This window comes from Fundulus heteroclitus, chromosome 9, assembly GCF_011125445.2.
Source record: "Fundulus heteroclitus isolate FHET01 chromosome 9, MU-UCD_Fhet_4.1, whole genome shotgun sequence".
Lineage (NCBI taxonomy): Eukaryota > Metazoa > Chordata > Actinopteri > Cyprinodontiformes > Fundulidae > Fundulus > Fundulus heteroclitus.
In genome coordinates this window covers 22,012,264-22,034,130 of record NC_046369.1, presented here as the reverse complement: position 1 = coordinate 22,034,130, position 21,867 = coordinate 22,012,264, and the positions used below count along the sequence as shown (strand labels likewise).

The 21,867-nt window shown below is 40.7% G+C and overlaps 1 protein-coding gene across 3 annotated transcripts in view; it reads right to left on the bottom strand.

Moving 5' to 3' along the window:
* The window catches only part of agbl4 (ATP/GTP binding protein-like 4), a 464,476-nt gene that overhangs the window by 86,460 nt on the left and 356,149 nt on the right, over nt 1-21,867 (bottom strand). The gene's annotated exons all lie outside the window — the stretch shown is intronic.

The window sequence follows — 21,867 nt, the reverse complement described above, 5'->3', positions numbered from 1 at the left end:
GTAATCGGAATAAAAAGGCATCATGTAAACAAGACAATCGGAATATGATGATTGGATTAAGATCAATCAGAATTAAATTGTAATCCGAATGAGAGGGGTGGTTTATGCCGATTGATAATCTGATCAATGTGCATATAACGCTTGTCATGCTCATGTTATTCTGAATGTGGTAAACTGACCTGAGTGCGCATGTGTACCGAATGTAGACGTGACGTATTTCTGCATTGGTGAGTGGTGGAAATACGTGATGAGAAAATTGATGCCAGATTGAATTCAGACCATGTAACCGGAGGACAACTCAAAGGGGTTTTGTAAGCAAAAGAATTTCACACCTTCAGGCTGAGACAGCCTCTCTCAGCAGGGTGCCCTGCCATATGAGCCTAGACCACTCCTCAGATTTACAAGCCCATTGTTCTGTCTGGGACCTGGAGATCAGGGGGTGGCTGGGACCAGCCAGCCATGTCCAGCGAGCAACATGGGACTCAGACACACACTTCTTCTTACTGGGAGATCTGAAGGAGAGGGTGGCTGGGGAAGCCAGCCATGCTGACCAGCCACCATGGGGCCTCATGGGGCCCGAAAGACCCACAAGCTTAGTAAAAATGAGCCTCTCTGAAACTCTGTTCCTGCTGGCGTCGGAGAAACTGCCAGCCAAATCAAAGATAAGTCTCTCAATTCTGCTTAAAACAGATGCCGAAATGAACGAATCCGTCTATGCCAGCTTTGTTTTGCTTCCTCAGTGGACTCCAGACGGAGCTGAAGAGCCAGCACAGGACCCACTTTCCCAAGCTGAGGGTAAAATCTGCTGAAATAGCCTGCTACATGCCGGGAACTTGACTGCGACCGGGTCAGAGACCGCTGCAGGGCCTCGGACTGGCCGAGCCTGACAGCGATGCGGCTGGCCACATGTCTGCTGCTGCTAAGAGCTAGCCCGCTTCTGAAAGAATCAACGATTTCCCTGGACCACTGCTCTTCCTTGGATGGCCAAAGTGAACCGAACTCACACGAGGCACCAACAGGTTTGGCAGAGAAACCACAGGGAAAGCTAAATGGCCGAAGATTCGCTAGCCAAAATGCTATTTAGCTTCTGGTAACTACAGGTTCCCGGATAGGCACGAAAAGGTTCGTTTCAAGCTTAAAGCTTGTTCGTTTTGCTTCGCCATCGTTCGATAGTGCTATGAGTGTTATTACCGCATTAATATTGAATATTAATGGTAATTTAAAGACAATTTGTTTAACTTTAGGATTAGCCGATTTTAGCGACCGATCTCTACAGCGACCCCTAGCTCCCAGGAGGTATAATCGCATTGATAAACTCAAGCGCCGCTAAAGTTAAGAATTTTACTGAAGAAATCTTTCTTTAAAATGTTGTTTCATCAAATAATGTTTTATGTAACTCGGGATTTGTATTGTGAATGGGCTGGAAAACATACTAAATGTTGTTTTGAATTAGTTAAGTTAATTTAATCTCAATTCACATGCTTTATGATGAACTTTGGTTCTTTAACTCAGATCTGCAGTGAACCAGGATTCACTGAATTATTATGATTATGATTAACCACTTTTATGTTGTCTTTTGGTTCTTTTGCATGTACATAGTTCCTTAGCTTAGCTTATTTATATCTTCATTTTGCTTAGTAGTTTATTTAAGTTTCACTGGCCTAGTAGAGAGGATTTGTCGATATTTGAAATATAGTGTTAATTCAGATAAACAGCATTATATAGTGATGTTCATTTTATTTCTGTTATTAAATTCTTGAACTTGAAGAGTTGTCACTCCCTTTTCTATGTGTGTGCAGAGTTAAAAGATCGCCAGTGCGCTTATCATTCCTTTCAACTATTGTCCTGATATCAGCTCTCGGGCTGATATCCACCAGACAATACATAACAGACATAGAGTTATTTATTAAACATTAAATAACTTTAAACAGTGTATAATTGCACAACAACATGGTTCTTGGAAAGCAAACAAGATTCCCTGAAAAACATTAACATGGAAAAACCGACACCTCCACACACATACGTGGCCTCTGTGGTGACCTCCAGAGCTGCGAACATGGAGATGGTGCCGGTCTGCATCGCCCAGGGTCATCTGACAGCTCCAAACAAGACTCTCATTAACACCAGCCCATTAAAAGCACCTGCTGGCAGAGGCTAGCTTGTGCGCCTCTGTGTGCGTGTATGTGTGTGTAACTCATAGCCATAGACAAGGGGGTGCACATTGACACTGAACGGGGGAGACAGGTGTCAGTTTGGTCTTTAGCTACAAATCCCATCAAAAAGCTGAAGTACACTTAGAAACCGAGTTATGTAAGGGTTCTCAAGGTTGATGGAGGAGTGCAGACATTTCACAGAACGTCGATATCAGTTTGGGCCATTTAAACTCAGTAATTCTGTTTGTACCTTTAATAAACAAAAGCTACCTGCGGACTGTTTTGACTCAGAGAAAGAGGAGCTACCAGCACTAAACCAGACAATATATAAGCATAATATAAGCACTAAAGAAGTTTCATTCTAAATGCCCATCAAACAACTGAGTTGGATAATCTGAGTTGAAACAGGGGTTAAAAACAAACAACTAATCCTTCACCCATAGCTCCTATATTATTCTAAAAATAAAGAAAAGAAGAGTCTGTCCAATAAGCCTTCAGGAAAGCTTTAACTCTGAAAATGTGTTTGAAGACAAGAACAATCAGCCATTGGTCTGATACATGATAATTTCTACAATTGACTACAGTTTCAGTATCACCGGGTACAATTAAGGATGTCTGTAAACCTGTTTGTGTCACCTCACAGTCCACCTACTTTTGATATGGAAAGTGCGTTTGAAAGTGCTCTGCTAGTGTTCCCTAGGAATGAGGTGATCTCTCACAACTAATTAATAATGGTCCAATTCTGGAAAGTTATCCTGTTGCTCAATCAGCAGCTAGACATGCTTGGCTCTCTCTGACAGAGAGAAAGGCTCACAAAAACTCCTAGAGCAAGAAAACGCAGCAGCCTTTCTGAGACCCCCCCCACCCCCACCGTCCCCGCCTCCGCCTGATTTGCCACGTCTGTTTAGTCAGCATCACATTACCATTTAAATAAAGAGGTCTGCTAAATGACCACTGCAAGAACATAAAACGCCAATTTAAATTGTTTTTCTTTCTCAGGGCACTTTGTTTCTTTTTCTTTCTAGTTTGAGCTCCTTGTCATTTTTAATTTGTTTAGTCTGAGGGGGGAATGGTTGATAAAAATGTGCGGAGGAGTCCAAATGCAAAAGAATCTATTCATCTTTGATTATACGGGATTATGAGGGAAATCTAATCTGTTCAGAGAACAATGACTCACTCAGATAAGCAGACATGAAACAACTCAGGTATGTTAATTTCTCAAAGAGAATTGATTATAAGCTAAGACGACAACAAACAAGGAAAATGGCAGGGATAACCACTGGGCATGGAGCTGGTTTCAGATCAGACCTTATGATGAAAAGGGACTATGTCCTAAAGTAGAACTGCACTAAATCACTCACAAAACATAGAAAGCTACAAGGCCTGTGGCACAGTTTTTATAAACTCCATGAGTACTTTTAGCGCTTGATTCTTTTTTTTTACCCAAAAAAGAACAAATTAAAGACAATAATATCAAATTTGAATGGGCATCTTTAAGGCACAATGTGTATCTGATTTGGCTTTTAATTAGCAAAAATCAAGGATTGCTTTCATAAATACATATTCTGGCAAAGTCTAATAACTGAAAAAAATGAAAGCGTTCTCATAACTTAGAATTAGTAGTTTATAAACACATCAGTGTCGTACACCTAGACGGAGGCGCCATGTTATGTTGCTATATCTGATTTCAGCAGCCGAAAGGGGCCAAACTTGTCAGCCAAATGCGTTTTCCATATCTGTCTTCTATGAAGACACGATGTCAGTGGAGGAGGAGTAGAAAACAAGCAAAGATAACTCTGGATCATTCTATTGGCTGATTTCTGTTGAAATGGAGGACCACCCATACTCTTTGCCCAGCGAGAGGGAAAAGTAAGAGAAAGTAACCATCCGTCCATCCGTCCTTCTTCTTCTGCTTATCTGGGGTCGGGTCGCGGGTGTAGCAGCTTCAGTAGGGAGGCCCAGACATCCCTCTCCCCAGCCACTTGGGCCAGCTCCTCCAGAGGAATCCCAAGGCGTTCCCAGGCCAGCCGGGAGACATAGTCCCTCCAGCGTGTCCTGGGTCTTCCCCTGGGCCTCCTCCCGGTGGGACGTGCCCAGAACACCTCACCAGGGAGGCGTCCAGGAGGCATCCTAACCAGATGCCCAAGCCACCTCAACTGGCTCCTCTCGACGTGGAGGAGCAGCGGCTCTACTCTTGAGTCCTCCCCGGATGACTGAGCTCCTCACCCCATCTCTAAGGGAGAGCCCAGACAGACTACAGAGAAAACTAATTTCAGCCGCTTGTATCCGGGATCTCGTTCTTTCGGTCATGACCCAAAGTTAGTGACCATAGATGAGGGTAGGAACGTAGATCGACCGGTAAATCTAGAGCTTTGCCTTTTGGCTCAGCTCTCTCTTTACCACTACGGACCGTTACAGCGCCCGCTTCACAGCAGACGCCGCACCAATCCGCCTGTCGATCTCCCGCTCCATCTTCCCCTCATTCGTGAACAAGACCCAAAGATACTTGAACTCCTCCACTAGGGGCAGCACATCCTACCCAACCCGGAGAAGGCACTCTACCCTTTTCCGGTTCAACACCATGGTCTCGGATTTGGAGGCACTGATTTTCATCCCGGCCGCTTCGCACTCGGCTGCGAACCGGCTGCCAATAGGTCCACGTCATCCGCGAATAGCAGAGACGCAATCCTAAGGCCACCAAAACGGATCCCCTCAACACCTTGGCTGCGCCTAGAAATTCTGTCCATAAAAGTTATGAACAGAATCGGTGACAAAGGGCAACCTCGGCGGAGTCCAACTCTCACCGGAAACGAGTCTGACTTACTGCCGGCAATGCGGACCAGACTCTGACACCGGTCGTACAGAGATCTGACAGCCCTTATTAAAGGGTCCGGTACATACTCCCGGAGTACCCCCCACAGGATCCCCTGGGGGACACGGTCGAATGCCTTCTCCAGATCCACAAAGCACATGTAGACTGGTTGGGCAAACTCCCATGCCCCCTCCAGAATCCTGCTGAGGGTATAGAGCTGGTCCAGTGTTCCACGGCCAGGACGAACACCACACTGCTCTTCCTGAATCCAAGATTCGACTATCCGATGGACCCTCCTTTCCAGAACCCCTGAATAGACCTTACCAGGGAGGCTTAAGAGTGTGATTCCTCTGTAGTTAGAACACACCCTCCGGCCTCCCTTCTTAAATAGGGGAACCACCACCCCAGTCTGCCAATCCAGGGGAACTGCCCCCGATGTCCACGCAGTGCTGCAGAGCCGCGTTAACCAACACAGCCCCACAACATCCAGGGCCTTAAGGTACTCAGGGCGAATCTCATCCACCCCCGGGGCCTTGCCACCGAGGAGCTTTTTAACAACCTCGGCAACCTCAGCACCAGAGATGGGAGAACCCGACCCAGAGTCCTCAGGCTCTGCTTCCGCAATGGAAGACGTGTTGGTGGGATTGAGGAGGTCTTCGAAGTATTCCGCAGTCCGACGCACGACGTCCCGAGTAGAAGTCAGCAGCACACCACCCCCACTGTAAACAGTGTTAGTACCGCACTGCTTCCGCCTCCAGAGACGCTGGACAGTGGACCAGAATCGCTTGGAAGCCATACGAAGTAACCAAGAAAAGAAAAATAAGTAATAACCGGGGAAAAACGAGAGTCTATATCGGATCAGCTATTATTACCATGTGGCGTGAAGAGAATTCAAATTCAATTCAAATTCAGAAATACATTATTAATCCGAAAGGGAAATCAACTAATTAATGAGAGAGAGGGGATTGAAAGCGGATGCGGAGGTTGCAGGCTTTCTGTTGGGCAGCGGGTAAGTATATTCAATATAAAAGTGAAGTTTATTTAGGCATTGTGTTAGAAACAGGGAAGTGTGGTCCAGCAACTACTCTGTTCTCCTGGCAGATACGGCTCGTTCATCTCCTTCTCCCTCCCAGGGAGTATGTGGGAGGGAGGCGGAGGGATATCAGCTGGCAGGTTCACTGAAGTGCGCAGCGAGACATGGTCTCTTTACTTGTGTTTATAGTCACTTTTTTAGAGCCTGAATAAGTGACTGCACGTTCAGAATGAGCCCAAAAAAAAAAACGCAACTCGCAGAATTCACAAGCGACTTTAGATAAAAATAAGTGGACTTGGCAACATTGCCAAAAAAGATTTCACACGATGACATTAGCAGCAGCTAATACATGGAGGACATGTTATTGTCACATTTATGATTCTCCACAGCTTCCGTAGTAGTTGTTATGCGCTTAACGGTGAGGTAATTTGTAATTCATTTAGCGCACCACTAGATGGTGCGCCAGTGTGAGAATCCTACACACTGGGGCTTTAAGACTACACTGCCCTGTTTCTAACATTAAAATAAACTTCATTGTTACACTGAATTAACTTACCTGTCCAGCAGAAAGCCTGCAACCTCCGCTCCCTCATGAATTGCCTTCACCTGATAGAATCTACATAGATATAGACTCTTGTTTTCTCCCAATTATTACTTATTTTTCTTTTCTTGGTTACTTTCTTTTCCCTCACGCTGGACAAAAATTATGGATGTTCTTCCATTTCAACAGAAAATCATAGATAAGATCTACGGTCCTCTTTGCGGGTTTTATACTCCTCCACTGACAACACGACTTCATATATAGGTAAACGCGTAAGGCTAACAAGTTTGTCCCCTTTCGGCTACAGTAATCAAAAAAGGGCGATGCAACATGGTGTCTTTCATTGGGTGCAGCTTCACCTATGTATAAACAGCTACGAGAACGCTTCATTTTTTATGTGATTGTTAGATTTTGGCAGAATATGTATTTGTTAAGTAAATACTTGATTTTCACCAATAAAGAGCCAAGTTAGTTACACAATCTCCATTTAATAATACAAAATGCTAATAGCACAGTAATGGCAGAAGAGAACATGGCAATGTGCCTCAGACAGTTAACACTCATTTAGTCTTCTAGTGGTTTTGACATAATATTTAATGCTATAGTCCCCGTCACCTCTCATAAAGATGTGTGAAAATCCCTAAGTAAATGTAGCTTTTATTGCAGTAGCTGAATCCAACCCTTACACTCAAATTATTTCAGTGGAGAAAAAAATATATTGTTAATCTATTGTTAAGCAAGTCTGCTTCATGTTTCAGTGGCAAAACGCATGAAGGTGTACTTCCTTAAGAAAACATTATGTGTCTGGTACATCTGGAGTTTAATCACCAGAGTGCCACAGATTTTCTTTTTTTACATATTGAAGTGTGTACAAAGTATTACGACTCAGACTGCATACATGCCCAAAATATGAACCACTGCTACAAATACACACAAGTGCTACTCAAATGCATCAGCAAGAAGCCAACAATAACATCACTTGATCTTCAATGGATGCTTTGTTTGTAGAGATAAAGATTCACTATTCATCAATGAATACTAGGAGTGGCTCTAACTGATGCTCTGTGAGCTACTTTCAGATTAAATCAATTAAAATAAATTGTAAATTTGACATTCTCCGTTTCAAAACATATACAGTACAAAAAAACTGGGGTGTATAAATAGTGACTAGACTTGATATTTTACCAAGGGCCCATCGTTTCTGCATGTTAAGACCTATGCAACACAAATTTATAGATATATAAATGTACATAGCAGGATGACAAACAGCTTCTTTCACAAAACACCTCCATTACAAACCTGTAAAAGTGAGCCGCCTAATTCTGGGAAAAATAAGGCTCTGTTTGCACGACGTTTCCTGTTGTAAAAGGAACAGTTTGGTTGCGTTGTACCGTTTAGTTACATGGCAAATGTTTTCTCTTACAATGGCACAGTTGGAACACAGGTAATGTTTCAAAAACGTCCTGGTTTCCTCTGTCAAGTAAACAGGAAAAACAATTTTTTTTCCAAGGAATCCATAGTTCTGCGACAGATTGGCGACCTGTCCATGTTGTTCCCCGCCTTTAGTCTTCTCCAATAACATTTCATAAAGATGCAGCATACAAACATTGAGGGGAATCTTTCTCTAATATATATATATATATATATATATATATATATATGATGGTTGTACAACCGTCCATATGTCTGGTGTCAAAATCTCCCACTGGCCCTGGGTCCTGTTTTATATTCCTTTCTTTTTAGAGCACACCACATGTTCTAGTATGAGACTGTAGACTGGGGACTGAGTTAGACATGTGAGAAGATTGCCTATGTGTCAGGGAAACCATTAGTGTCGATTTTACTCTGCATTTCAGACAATTATCTAGTTGAAAGAACCAATGATTGTCGGTTGTCTGGCAAGGTGCGGAAGATTTTTTAGAATGAATCTTCCATTATTTCTAATAGTTAATGATTCTATAGACTCTAACAAGGTTTAAAGGGGCCTTTAAAAAAGGAGAAAAGGCCCATTGCATCACATATCCCCCATGCACTTAACAGTTGACCTTAGTATGTGCTTTGGCATATAAATCTTGTTTCATGCAAGATCCACCTGGGTTGTATTTTCCTGAAAAACTCAATCCTAATCTCATCTGACCAAAGCACACGGTTCCAGTTAAAGTCCTAGTCATATCACACAGCTTGTTTCAAAGCTGTATACAAAAAAGATGAGACGGTATTTTTGCAGCAGGGGATAAATGTATACTCTGATGACGTTCTCACTGTTATTTGTGGTGATTTTGTGACTCTGTAGATGTTTACATGACTGTCGTTAGCTTGGAGGAGTAAAGACACACTGTTGCCATCCTACGCCCATCATCAAGGAGGTGAGCAGATTGTATCGGACACAGATTGATTGCCCTTGAAATCCAACAAAATTGCTTAGCTTGTAACAAGCTTTATTTCCTACATTAAATTATCATTAAAATGCTATTAGCGCAATTAGTTGATTTCCATTTTAAACAACAGCTCTACAGTGAGAGGCACCGAGAGACAAAGGCGTGTGGGGAAGAGGGTGGAGGGGTGTGGGTAGTCGGAGTGAGAGAGAAAGGAAAAGTTACGAGACACAAAGGAGTGAGAAGGAGAGGAAAAAAATGTATGAAGGGAGGTGAGGTGAGTCAGGAAGGATAGAGGCGACATCAGAGCAGTGGGAGCTGAATATTAAGCAGCTGTAGTGATTAGGGAGGTGCCGTGGAGTGGCCCTGTGACAGTGACATTGGCTGCCATTGGCACTCCCTGCCACAGTGATTCACTGGAACCTGCTTCATTTGGGCCATAATTAGCTTAAATGTTCAGAGAATGAAAAATTCATCATCACTTTGAATCCTGTTAATTGGGGGAGCCATCAGCATTAAAAGAGGCCATTTGAATGTTCTGTGTTTAAGAATGCATGCATGCGAGTACCTCTACATATACATGGGGCATTTGCATGTGTGTATCTCGGGTATATTTATGTTAAGCGAGGATCGTTTTGTATTTACCCCCTAGAGGATTTGATAGAGTCCAACATTTGTCAGTTTTTTTTTTTTTTTTTATCACAGAAGCAGCAACTAAGCACCTTAGAAATGATAAGGACATTTGAATATGGCTGAAGGCAGAGGGAAATTAGCATGTTGGGGCTAAGATGTGCTAACATATCTTGTTAGGTTACAGTGTGTTAACAGGTGGATAGAGGGGGAAGGACAACTTATTAGGTGTGGAAAAAAAAAACAGAAATCATCACTGGTACTCTGGTATAGAAAATCTAAATTTCTTGGTTAGATTCTGGAAAGTGTTTCAATAATGCAGTCAAACAAAATTAGAATCTCTTCTCCAGCAAAGGTTTCAAAGTACCATCTTTTCTTCACATTTTCTTTGCAGGGAGCCAGAGTTTCTTCTAATCATTTAAAATGGCCTCGTTTAGCATTTCTTCACAAGGAGCTTTAACGTGTTTCTCTGGAGATGGTCAATCATTTTAAATTTACTTGTCAATTTTCAAAGATAAGTGTTTTATTGGTTGTTAAACCACTTACAGTGGCCTAGTCTCGTACTATGACTTTACAAATTGCATACAAAGGTTTTCCAATAAAATCTTTGTTTTTCGGTAGGGTTATTACATTTTACTGTTGTGTTTTACACTTTGCTTTTGCTCTATTTGTTGGTAAACAAAACAATATGTATTTTTTGAGGTCTATTATATGTTAGTTTTTACACTGTGGTGTGTAAAACTGACGTCATTGTTTTATCATCTCACTGTAAAGCAATCCTACCTTTGGGTAATTAATAAAGTAACCTGAACCATCTTGTTACTAGAATAATTAAAAGTATTTCTTGTTGTATTTAAACCTTCAAATTATTAAGATCCATCTTAATAATGAGGGCAACTGTGGCTTGATGGGTTGAGTAGTTGTCTGGCAATCAGAAGGTTGTGGGTTTGATTCCCTTGCCACATGTTTATGTGCCCCTGGGCAAGGCACTTAACCCCAAGCTGCGTCTTGGTGTATGAATGTGTGCTCGTTAGTGAGAGCGATTGGGTGAATGTGGGTATAGTGTACAGTGCTTTGGGTGGTCGGTATGACTGGAAAAAGTGCTAAATAAGTTCAGTGCATTTACCATATCTTAAATTGGAGCCCTGATTGTTTGATATACTCCTAACAGACCACTTCACCCTCAGACTGTGTACTTTTTTTTCCAATTATGTTCCACTTCCTGTTAACTATGTTAATCTTTGTTGTTCATCCCATAAATACTAGAACTAATCGCTCGATGGTTCTGTTAAAATACTGTTTCTCTTTTTCCTGTTCAAGGGAGGTTGTTTTTTCCCCACTTACCCCACATGCTTGCTCAGGAGTAGGCTTTGCTGTGAAGTAAATCAGTCTGGAGGATCTTCACTATAGAGATATGCATTTACCAACTTGTATGAAATGATCAGCTGACTTTGATTGTCATGAATTTAATTTAATTAGTATTGAAGTTTATTGTATGTAATTGTATCTACATGTTGAACTGTATTGGAATAAAGTGGACTGATTGTAATTAAATTTTAATTTGGATTCCAAATATGTGAATTTGATTTGGACAATATGTCTTGTAAGGCAGAGGTTCCCAACACTGTCCTGCATGCCATATATGTGTTCCTGCTCCAAATGCTTTAGCTCTGCAGCTTGCCATCAATTTATGGAGAAACCTTGAATAGACACATTTATTTAAATCATCTGTATGGATCAATAAAGTGTGGGCTTAGGACAAGGGTTGGAGACCCTTAAGTTTTTTTATTTTCCAATTTTTTTCTGTAATAATAAACTGAATTAAACCAAATGAAGGATTATGCCTCTCTCAATGGTCTGTGACAAGTGTGCTGTATTTTCTTTCCGTTTCTTAAATACATGACATTCAGATGCTTTTCGTCTACTGGAGATAGTCTAAACTCAAAATTCATCGTTTCAAAAGTGCATACTCTCTGTGATTGCTGGTCCACTCTAAATGTTATTGTTGTTTTATCTTTATTGTTATGTTTGCTCTGTATAGTGACCTTGAGTGTTCTGAAAAGCAATTTTAATAAATTAAATGTTGTATTACTTAAAAAGACCTTTGGAAAATCTGGAGATCTAATGATCCACACCCCAGCTGGTTAGTAGGGAAAGTTTTAATGACAATCTAGGCTGCTGAACAACAAACAATATTTATCATGTATCTCAGACTTCTAAGTGTCCAATAACTTTTAGGTTTGCTTGAATACTCGTGCTAGGGTAAATATGTGCTCTACCGAGGACACAGGGTGTATTTCTTCAGTCAGCTGAGGCCAGGGAGATTAAGAGCAGCAGTTGTGGTGGTCAGCTGCTGAAGGAAGCAGTAAGAAATTAAGACTAATGTCATTCATCTTCTTGAAGTGAAGACTGAGAAAGACCAGAAACGCAGTAAACAACAACTAGCCGGTGTTTACTCGTAAAGTTTGCGGGTTGAGTTTAGATTTTTAGTTGGTGTCTGTTAATTAAATGTTGCTCAGCTTTGGTGTCTAGGCTGTATTGAGTGAATTTCATATGTCAAAAGAAAATCTGGTGCTTACTGACTTTGTAGTGTTTGAAAAATCCTGGAAATGTCAAAACTTGCCACGCTAAGATCCTGTGTGATCCTCCTCTTATCAGGTAACGCAGATACATTTTTCTAATAAACAAAACTGCAGTTACAATATACCAGTCATATGAAACCGCAGCCATGAGAAACAAAAGATGGATTAGATGATTCAGCGTTCCATGAAGCTGTAGAAAACTATGAAAAAGATTGTGTGTGTGACATAAATACAACCCATCTAACTGAATGCTGCAGTGTAGATGGTGTTTATGCGACAGAACGGCAAGCTGCAGAGGCTGCAGAGCCCAGCCCAGTCTGGACCAGCCCAGCCCAGCCTGACCCATCCAGCACTAATCCATCATCGCCACCACTGAATCATCGCGCTGTCAATAAAGGCGGGTGGTAATACATTACAGACATGGGGCAGCCTTTGGCGATAATGACATTGAGAATTCTCCTTGGGCTGTAGGAAAAGCCTGGGCTCACGACAATCTTGCTTACAGAAGCAATAATGTATGGAAATGCATCAGTGTGCAAGAAGTGGACCGGGACTGGAGGAGGGTGGGAGAGTTAAGTGAAGCTTGGGCTCCTTACAAGCAAGTAGGGAGGAAGGGGCCTTCGGTAGCGCACGTCTTCATCCGTTTCCAATGTGGACTCATCCAAATCTAGTATTCGATGATGAGGCTCGAGTTAAATTCAAGCCTCCACAAACCAGCCATGTTACAACCAATCTGATATGCCAACACTCCAATTCTGCCTTATCTAGCTCTCATGCTGCTCAGCTGATACTGCAGTATGGTTTAGACATGTGATAGGCCAGACAGAGCGCTCCCAATCTTGGGCATCTTGTGCTGCAGAGAGGGAGGCCGGCCTCATGACAACTGACAGAGCCAACACAGCACAGTTAGCAGCTGGTCTGCCATACTGCTGTGAAGGCTGACATTAAGAAGAACAACAACAACTTCATTTAAACACGCATTTTTTGAGTGCACCAAAAAGCAGACAGGCTCCAGCTTGGGAGGGAGGAATGGATGGATGAACGGATGGACTGATGAACAGATGGATGGACGGACAAACACACATATGGGCTGAAAGATGGTTGTATATATGTATGGATGGACAAATGGACGGATGGTTATACGGATGAATACGTGGAGGGATGGCTGGATGGGTTTACAGATGGACAATTGGAAGGAGAACTATGGAGGGAGGGGAATATGGGATAGTCTGAGGGAAAATATTTATGGAAGACAGTTGGATCAACGGATGCTGGCTGAACCAATAGATAAATAGAAGAATGGAGAAATGACAGATAAATGGACGGACATACGGACATTTAAACAGTTGGACAGCGTATGCATTTTTTTTAAATATACTATATTTCACATACTCTTTTCTTTTTCTATATCTTAAAAATGCAATGCAATACCTTTTCAGACTACATAGGGACACTTTACATGATGGATATCTATAGTAAAAGATATGGCCTGAAAAGAGAATGAGAGCTTTAATGGGTAAACTCTTCTCTAATGTACACATCTAACTTAGCTGTGTCAGTCCATCTGGAAGTTTGGCGCATCTTAATGATGTCAGACTCCAGGGTGACACATTGGAAAAGTTAATCCAGGCCCCCACCTGACAATCTGAAACCCGGATTTCACTTTCTGCATTTGAATTAAAAGCTCACTGGGTTTCCCAAAACTGAAAGATCTGCATTAACTGAGGGGTCACCAAGGTTTTATGAAATCCATTCAGCTCACAGCCACAATTTAAAAAATAATAAAACTCCTTCGACTTCAGTTAAGAGGTATTCTAAAGTTAAAATAACACATTCAAGGTCTGAAATAAGTTTTTGCTTTAAGTTACTGACCAGGTTAAACTGATTAAAATACAGAGTGAGATGAAAATACCATCTGTGAAAATGAAGTTACTGCGTTCTTTGAAGACTTCAGGCTAATGAAAATGTGTAAGAGAGCAACAGGCACGGCCGCAATGAACCGTCTTTGAAGCGTCTAAAAATGTGAATTAGAAGGTTTTTTTTTCTGTTATTATTTGACCGCCACACAGTTAAGCCCAAGTTTAATTACACCCTTGGTAGATCTAGGTTGAAAGTAAATCTTTTTATTTTACCATTAGGTTTCTACAGACTGGAAGTAATATCAATGTTATAGACTTGTTGAACTAGAGTCCTGACTTGAATCTAAAAGAGAATCTGTGGAGGGAGTTAAGGATTAGGGTGATGGCAGGGAGGACTTCCAACCTCAGACCTGGAGTTTATCACCAACAATTAATCATCAATACACCAGCAAAAACATACAAAAAGGTGGCCAGCAATTATAAAAATGGTATAATCAATGCAATGTCAATAGATGTTTTTCATTATTTAGGTTACAGAAAAATCTTAACATGCAGTTTTACCATTTAAAGTAGACACTCATCTCATTTCATAGCAGAAACAGTTTGAGCTGAAGATTTTTTGGTCTGCGCCATCATTGCCCTGCGGTAGTGTCTGGTTTGAAACCCTTTCAGTCAAGAGTTCTTCCGGTGCTCCCAAAAGTGGACTGACTTGGAAAAGTTTGCATCTATTAACTTTTCCATAATTTGTCCCCAAGACAAACATCAATATATTTTACAAACACATTTATATTTACCTCATGAATTTCTGCACAAGCATACTGCTCCAGTGCAGTGTTGCTTCTACAATTTTGAGAGAAACAATTCTATCTTGCCAGATATATAATAAGTCCTGAGTACTTGGCACGTGCTAAAATTGGACAAAAGCTTTGTATTTGGAGGTTTCATTACTTTTGTTCGCAATGTTATATTCAGAAAACTGCAGGAGAAGCCGTCAGACTTTATAATTAGCCATGAATCAATCTTTTGCAGCTATAGGTCTTCTGTTAGTTGTCTTCTTGGAAGGTGAACATCTACTTCTGTCTCAAGCCTTTTGCAGCAGGTTTTCATTGACTTTTATAAAGGTTGTGACCCGTTTCTCGGACCCAGCTGAAGAAAAGCATCCCCAAAACATAATACTGCCACCACATTTGCAAAGCCATATTTTCTGCCATGCACACCATTTTAGACATGGACCAAAATGTTCTGTTTTGGTCTCATTTGACCATATCACAATCTCTTGTTAGTCTGCATTAGAGTTCCCTGCATGTCAGTTTGCAAATGGGATACCTTATGGCTTTCTTTTACAGTAACAACTGATTTCTACTTTTCTCTTCTATAAACACCAGTGTTGTGCAGTACACAGCTAGTTATTTTGTCCGGCCTAAGCTAAAAAAAACCCTCTAGACGTACCCTGGAAGTCGCGGATGCATGTCTGATTAATGCTCTCCATTCAGTTTAGATGAACAGCCACTTCTTGGTAGGTCTGCAGCCGGACCATTGTCTACGCTTTTTTAGAACATCCCTGAATTAGATGTATTCAAGTTGGCATATTGTTTAATAACACTGCTTTAAACTCCAACTTTTATTTCCTCATTCCTTGGTCTTCATGTTGCTGTATGTTCACTGTTTTCTCACAAACTTCTCAGGCCGTCATCTAACAGTTTTGGTCACAATGAAGCCTCATTACCAGTTGGATTGCCTCCGAAGGCATTTATTTGCACTGAATTTAATTCAAGGGCATCAGAGTAAAGGTAGCTAAATACAAATACATCCTGCAATTTGAGAGGGGAATGAATACTTTAGCGAGGTACTCAATTTATGGCTTCTACCCAAAGTTAAATAAAATAAAATAATAATAATAATAATAATAATAATAATAATAATAATAATAATGTTTATTGTCATTGCAACATACATTCCAATGAAATTTGTTCTCTGCATTTAACCCATCCCCTTGGGGAGCAGTGAGCTGCCACTCCGCGGCGCCCGGAGAGCAATCTGTGGTTGAGGGTCTTGCTCAGGGATCCAGAGCAGCAGTCTGTGAGAGTTGAACCCAGAACCTCCAGGACACAAGCGTAATGCTTTAACCCAGGGGTCACCAACCTTTTTGAAACTGAGAGTTACTTCGTTGGTACTGTGTCATATGAAGGGCTACCAGTACTGAGCTTTGAACTAGAAGAGTCAAAGTTCACCTAAACTTTATGTAAAATAACATTTTTCAAGCTTTGTTATAGATATTAATATTTTAAATCTATATAAATGCAAGTGTGATTAACCAAGAAGAGTAACGGAATGAAGTAAAGTTTTGGTGGTGATTTTTTTTTTTTTTTTTTTCAGAACAGGTCCACAGGCACCGTGTTGGTGACCCCTGCTCCAACCACTAGGCCACTTATTTTGTTACAATGCGAATAGTAACAAATGCGTTACGTGTTGGCCCAGTGATATCCTACCGCCTCCATTCTGTTGGCAGCAGGACAAAGCAGGCATGAAAATGGACAAAAGGCAGGGACTCACCTGAGTAATATAGTGCAACAGGCTGCTGTGTGATAGCGGAAAAATGTTGAGCTGAAGAAGTTTACCATTAACAGGACGGCGTTGTAACAAAGCCTAAACTCTGCAGCAGGAAATGACACACAAAAAGCAAGACCAAAGGTTTGTGCTGATAGAATAAAAGTCTGATTTATTTCTGTTTATCTATACATTTAAACAGGTGTTCCTGAATGCAGCAAGAGAAAAAACACAGAACAGGATGCTAAGCGTCAAAGAGTTGTTCGCATAGCAGAGGTGTGGCCGGTTTAGCGAAGACATGTACACTCTTATCATTTATAGAAGATTTCTGTAGATGTGGTATGCCACTGGGAGGCTACAATAGGATAAAGGAAGTGTTTACTGCAATAGTCTTGAGATGTTTTCACATTATTATACCAACAATAAATACTCCATAAAGTAGAAACCCTGTCTTTCCCCAACTGTTACTGCAATGCATTAAACTCTACAGATAGGTATACCAAGCAGCCCTGTATAGCTCAGTTTAATTCAAATCAAAGAGCTTAAAAAGTAATAATAGTTCAGTACGGATTTGTCATATCGCCATTGTCCTATTTGACTCAATCTCAAGGCTGTGCAGACACATTCAGTTCTCTCCTGCTATTCATCCCTGTGGTTGGCCCTCCATCCCACAGCGATGTGGTACCAGGTTAGTTATTCTACACCTGCATAGGAACTACAAACACAACTCTCAGGGATCGATCCCCCTCCCTAGGCCGGGGGAAGGCTCACAGAAAACCGTTACGAAACAGTCCAAAGAATGGCTTAAAAGTGCTTCCTTGAAAACCAGCTGCTGTGTCTAAGAACACACTTTACTCACAGTAGAGAGGCGTCAGCATGACAAAGTCGGGTTTAAGAAGACAGAAAGGAAACGTGTACGGATGTGCCTCAAAAACACATACTGAAGCACGGGGGGAGGGGGGGGGGGGGGTCAGAGGGAACAGGATATAAGAGGATGTAATGCACTTTCTGCAAAGAAAAGATCCAGAGGTATAAAAACAGAAAGGTAGCGTTTACAAAGATACACAGAGAAAGTGACTGGAGGAAAACTAAATGAACCGACTGAAGAGGTAAACAAAACACTTTCCCAATTCCTGTTTGTATGGGCGTGGCATAAACCTCGACTACAAATGGACATAAATCCACAAAGCAAGGTTGACCCAAAATGGAATATGGCTCTGCTGAGGGCCTTTGCTACTTAAAAGCACACAGCTCTCTTAACCATGTACCATCCATAATGATAACCTGATCTAACCAGTAAAAATGCATATTTCCACTGCAACCAAAAGGAAACTGACAGAAGCAGATGCACCCACATACAAATCACCAACTTCTGAGGTACTTCTGAAACTGAGAAGGTAATTACTATCTACAATATTTGGATGGATAGCATATATTTTAAAACAGTAAATAGTAGGTTTACCAGCCTTGCGAAAACATTTTGGCTTTAGGATTAGATTAGCTTGAGGGGATAGCGGCGGTTAACACACCTGAATAACACACAGAGCCGTATGACGATTAAAAACATAGAAAAAACAGCACCATTTGAGGTCCGGTAGATCAGTTTTTGGATTTTTTTTTGTTTGTTTTTGTCGTTTTTCTCAAACCGTTTGCTGGTAGCACCGTCAACCAGTAAAAATCTCAGACTGCAATACAGAGACAGAACACAGCCATTGATCAACTGCACAACATAGCAAAAAGCGAAGATATATATCCATTTATATATTCATAGACAACCCCCTCACACAGAAACCCCCTTTACAGCAGCATCTTTAAGCAGATAAGAAAACCGATTTCGCTTAAGAATGATATTTGTGTATTGAGGTGTTTTATATGCTGTACATGTTGAGAGCAACCAGCTATACCTTTTTCTGATAAGATTTTTTTTTATATATAATATACACACAGAGTTTACATTTACTGACAAACACCAGAGTAACAATGAGGTAGGACGGTGAAGTTGGATGAAGTAGAACCGGTTTGTGGATCGTATACAAAGTTACTGATAGTTTTAAGAAAAATATATGCCTAACAATGTATATCTTTGTCTTTTTTTTAAGTTTTATAATGTATCTGAGGCTCAAAGAGTAATGTGTCTGGTATACAGTATGGCTCTGCAAACCGCAGGGCATCCATCTTATTCAACAGAGTGAAGCTTAAAAACAAGATCACCCTTTTCTCAGTCGAACTATGAAAAAGTAAAACAAAGCTCCACTGTCTTGCGAAGCTTCGATAGGTATTCACAGCGTAAGCCATAAAGCAGGTAAGGAACAAGAAGTGGCACAAGGAGAGGGTCAGCAGGTTTCCTTTCTACAGCTACTGCTACGCTGCGGTGTTGGGTTACAGAGCCAAGCTACCCCACAATATCCATGACTTACTACTCCAGGTTGTGTAATATGCACGTTACGAAGAGCCTGCCAAAACTTCTAAAAAATCTCTTGAAAGATTCGCCGCGTCGACGCAGATTAGGCTAAACCTGCGTTGGCACAGCTTTCAATCGCTGAAGATGGTTTTAGTTAAGGGATTATAGGTTTTAATCTCGCTCCAGGAAACCAGCCTTTCAAAACGATGATGTAATAGCTCTATAAATGCTCTCTTTAAGCATCGTTACAACCACACCCTCTTTTGGCATTGAACAACAAAGAAACACAAACACAGTACACAAGAACGCGTCTGAATTTCAGTAAGGTGGCTTTGCACAGCAGAAAGCTTTTTTTTTCTCTTTTAAATCGCAAGTATTTTGAATACAGACTCCAACATGTGGACCTTATCTTACTTTATACAGAGAATGAAGAAAACAAAAGAACAGAAACAAAAAGAAAAAAGATAATTGTCACCATTATGTGACTTGTTATTCATTGAGCTCTAATACCTTTTGCATTGACCATTTTTTGTGCAAACTAGCTGATTCCTCAGTCTGCATCCAACCTTTTTTTCAGCTTCATCATTCAGTCCTCACAGTTACGACTCGTTTGTAAAAAATACTCCATTTTGAATTCTATATACGTCATAATTATACATGTGAACAGCATGTAGATGTGATAAACTACAGCACGATTTCAGGTCATCCTAAACATTTCAACGGTAAAGTATTTAAACTGGTCATTTCTGCTTTCCAGTCTGCCAGTGCAGCGGCTTAATGTCCAGGAGGCGATAACAAAGTGGCTGATTCCAGTTTTAAAGCCAATTTTAAAGAATCTGCAGATCTAATAAATCTTACAGTTAAATATTAAACTTAACAAGCTTATTAGGGGACATTAGCTTGCCAGAGGCATTCCAATAATGAAATCTTGTTCTAATAATAATAATAATATTAATAATAAAAAAAAATAGAAACCAAAATGTCATAAGGTGCTTCATGAGAATAAAATGACAGTCAGGCCCTAATCTACAATATATCATGACAAACACAATTATCTAAAACTGAAAGAAATTGCAGAAAATTTTAAAGTGCATTCAATGCAAAAGATATAAGTTGATCATTACTGCATCTAAATATTTAAGAGCCCAACGGTTTAAGAATATAGATTTTCGTTGATTTAAAGTGAGGTTTAGCAACTATCACATGTTGTGATTGCAATATACAGGCTCTGAGTAAGTACGGAAACTCTCTCTCTCTCTCTCTCTCGTCCCTCTGGGATAACTTTGGCTAAGAGTGAGGTGGATTTGTTTACTGTTGGTAGACTCGACTGATCAACATTTGGATAAAACATATAGCTTAAAGCCATCAGTTCATATAAAAAGAAAAACAAAGTAAAAAAAACAACAAAAAAAACCCAGGAAATAAATGGATAAGAAATACAAAGAACTGTCATAATACGGTAAACACTGCATCAAACATGATCAGATCCTTAAAACTGTAATAAGACTAACAAAATGATGTCCCCAGCTTTGGTGACAAACGTATGCATTTCTTTCTATACTATTTCTGAGCTTAACAAAAACGTGATATGAAGTTCTGATATGACAAAAACCAAGACAAACAAACAAACAAACATTTGATGGGAGAGAAATAAACCGAGACATCCAGGAATTACAAGGGTGAAGAGGAGAAAGGTTTGATGGGCAGCTCTACAGCAGATTCACAGTTAGCCACAGCTAGGTCACAGTTGAGATTTCGATCTGCAGCGTTTAGTTCCAGTCTGCAGACAGCCATACAAACCGTTTCACATCAAAACAATATAACAGGATAGAAAATCCTATATATATATATAGATATATATACTTGTTAAAAAAAAAACATAGATGATAAAAGAACATTTTAAAACTTTGATGGCATAGCTCGGAGGAAATTGTCACTGGAGCAACCTTACTACTTTCCCCAGTGGTGTGACTAAAAAGAAGAGAGGGTTAGGATGGGATTCAGCAGGGGCAGACAACCTTAAAAAAGAAAATGTGCCGCAGACAGCTTTACCCACAGCTAACATCGCTTTCACAACAAGATGACCTGGACTGTGCAGAGCTGTGCTCTGATTTTCACCTGGCCGCTAGTCCAGTAAATCTCTATCGAATGGTGCAAAACCACACTTAAAAATAGTACCTGGCCGCCTCTCACATTCTGACAGCAAAGTGCAGGTGAAGCTTCATCAACTCAGCTTACAAAACATTTACAATCACAGCTTACTAAAAACAAACGGATATACACAGCATCTCAAAGAAGTGAGCACGCCCCTTACATTTTGGTGAACATTTTACCATAACTTATAACACTGAATGACATTTTGATCCACTGTAGTCAGTGTACAGCTTGTATAGCTGTCCTAAAAAAAAAAAACTAAACCATTAATGTGTAAACTGCTGACAACCAATGTGAGAACACCCCTAAGTGAAAATGTCCAAATTGTGCCGATATTTTTGGCTACCTTCACACTGCAGGTCTTGATGCTCAATTCCGATTTTTTTTGCTGAAATCTGATATTTTTTTTTTTAGGAGGCCGTTCATACTACTATTAAATGCGACCGCCATCAGACCGCTGTCTGAACAATTCAGTACCGCAAAGCGACACGCGTGCGCAGATAACAGAAGGAAATGTCACAGAGCAGCACACTGTTTACAGAAGTAATGTTAAATGTAATTTTTCTAGAAGTGTTCAATAAAGTTTTGTTCAAAACAAAATCGAAAAGAAAAAACGCAGATACCAGCCGGCATCTCTCCTTGTTAGTATTAGAAAGCTGTTGGATGTGCAATGAGAGACAGGAGAGTGATGTGAAAAACGGATAAAATGCAACATGACCGTTCACAGTGGACGCTTTGAAAAAACCCCGATACGTATCGGAATTAGTAACACATATGGAA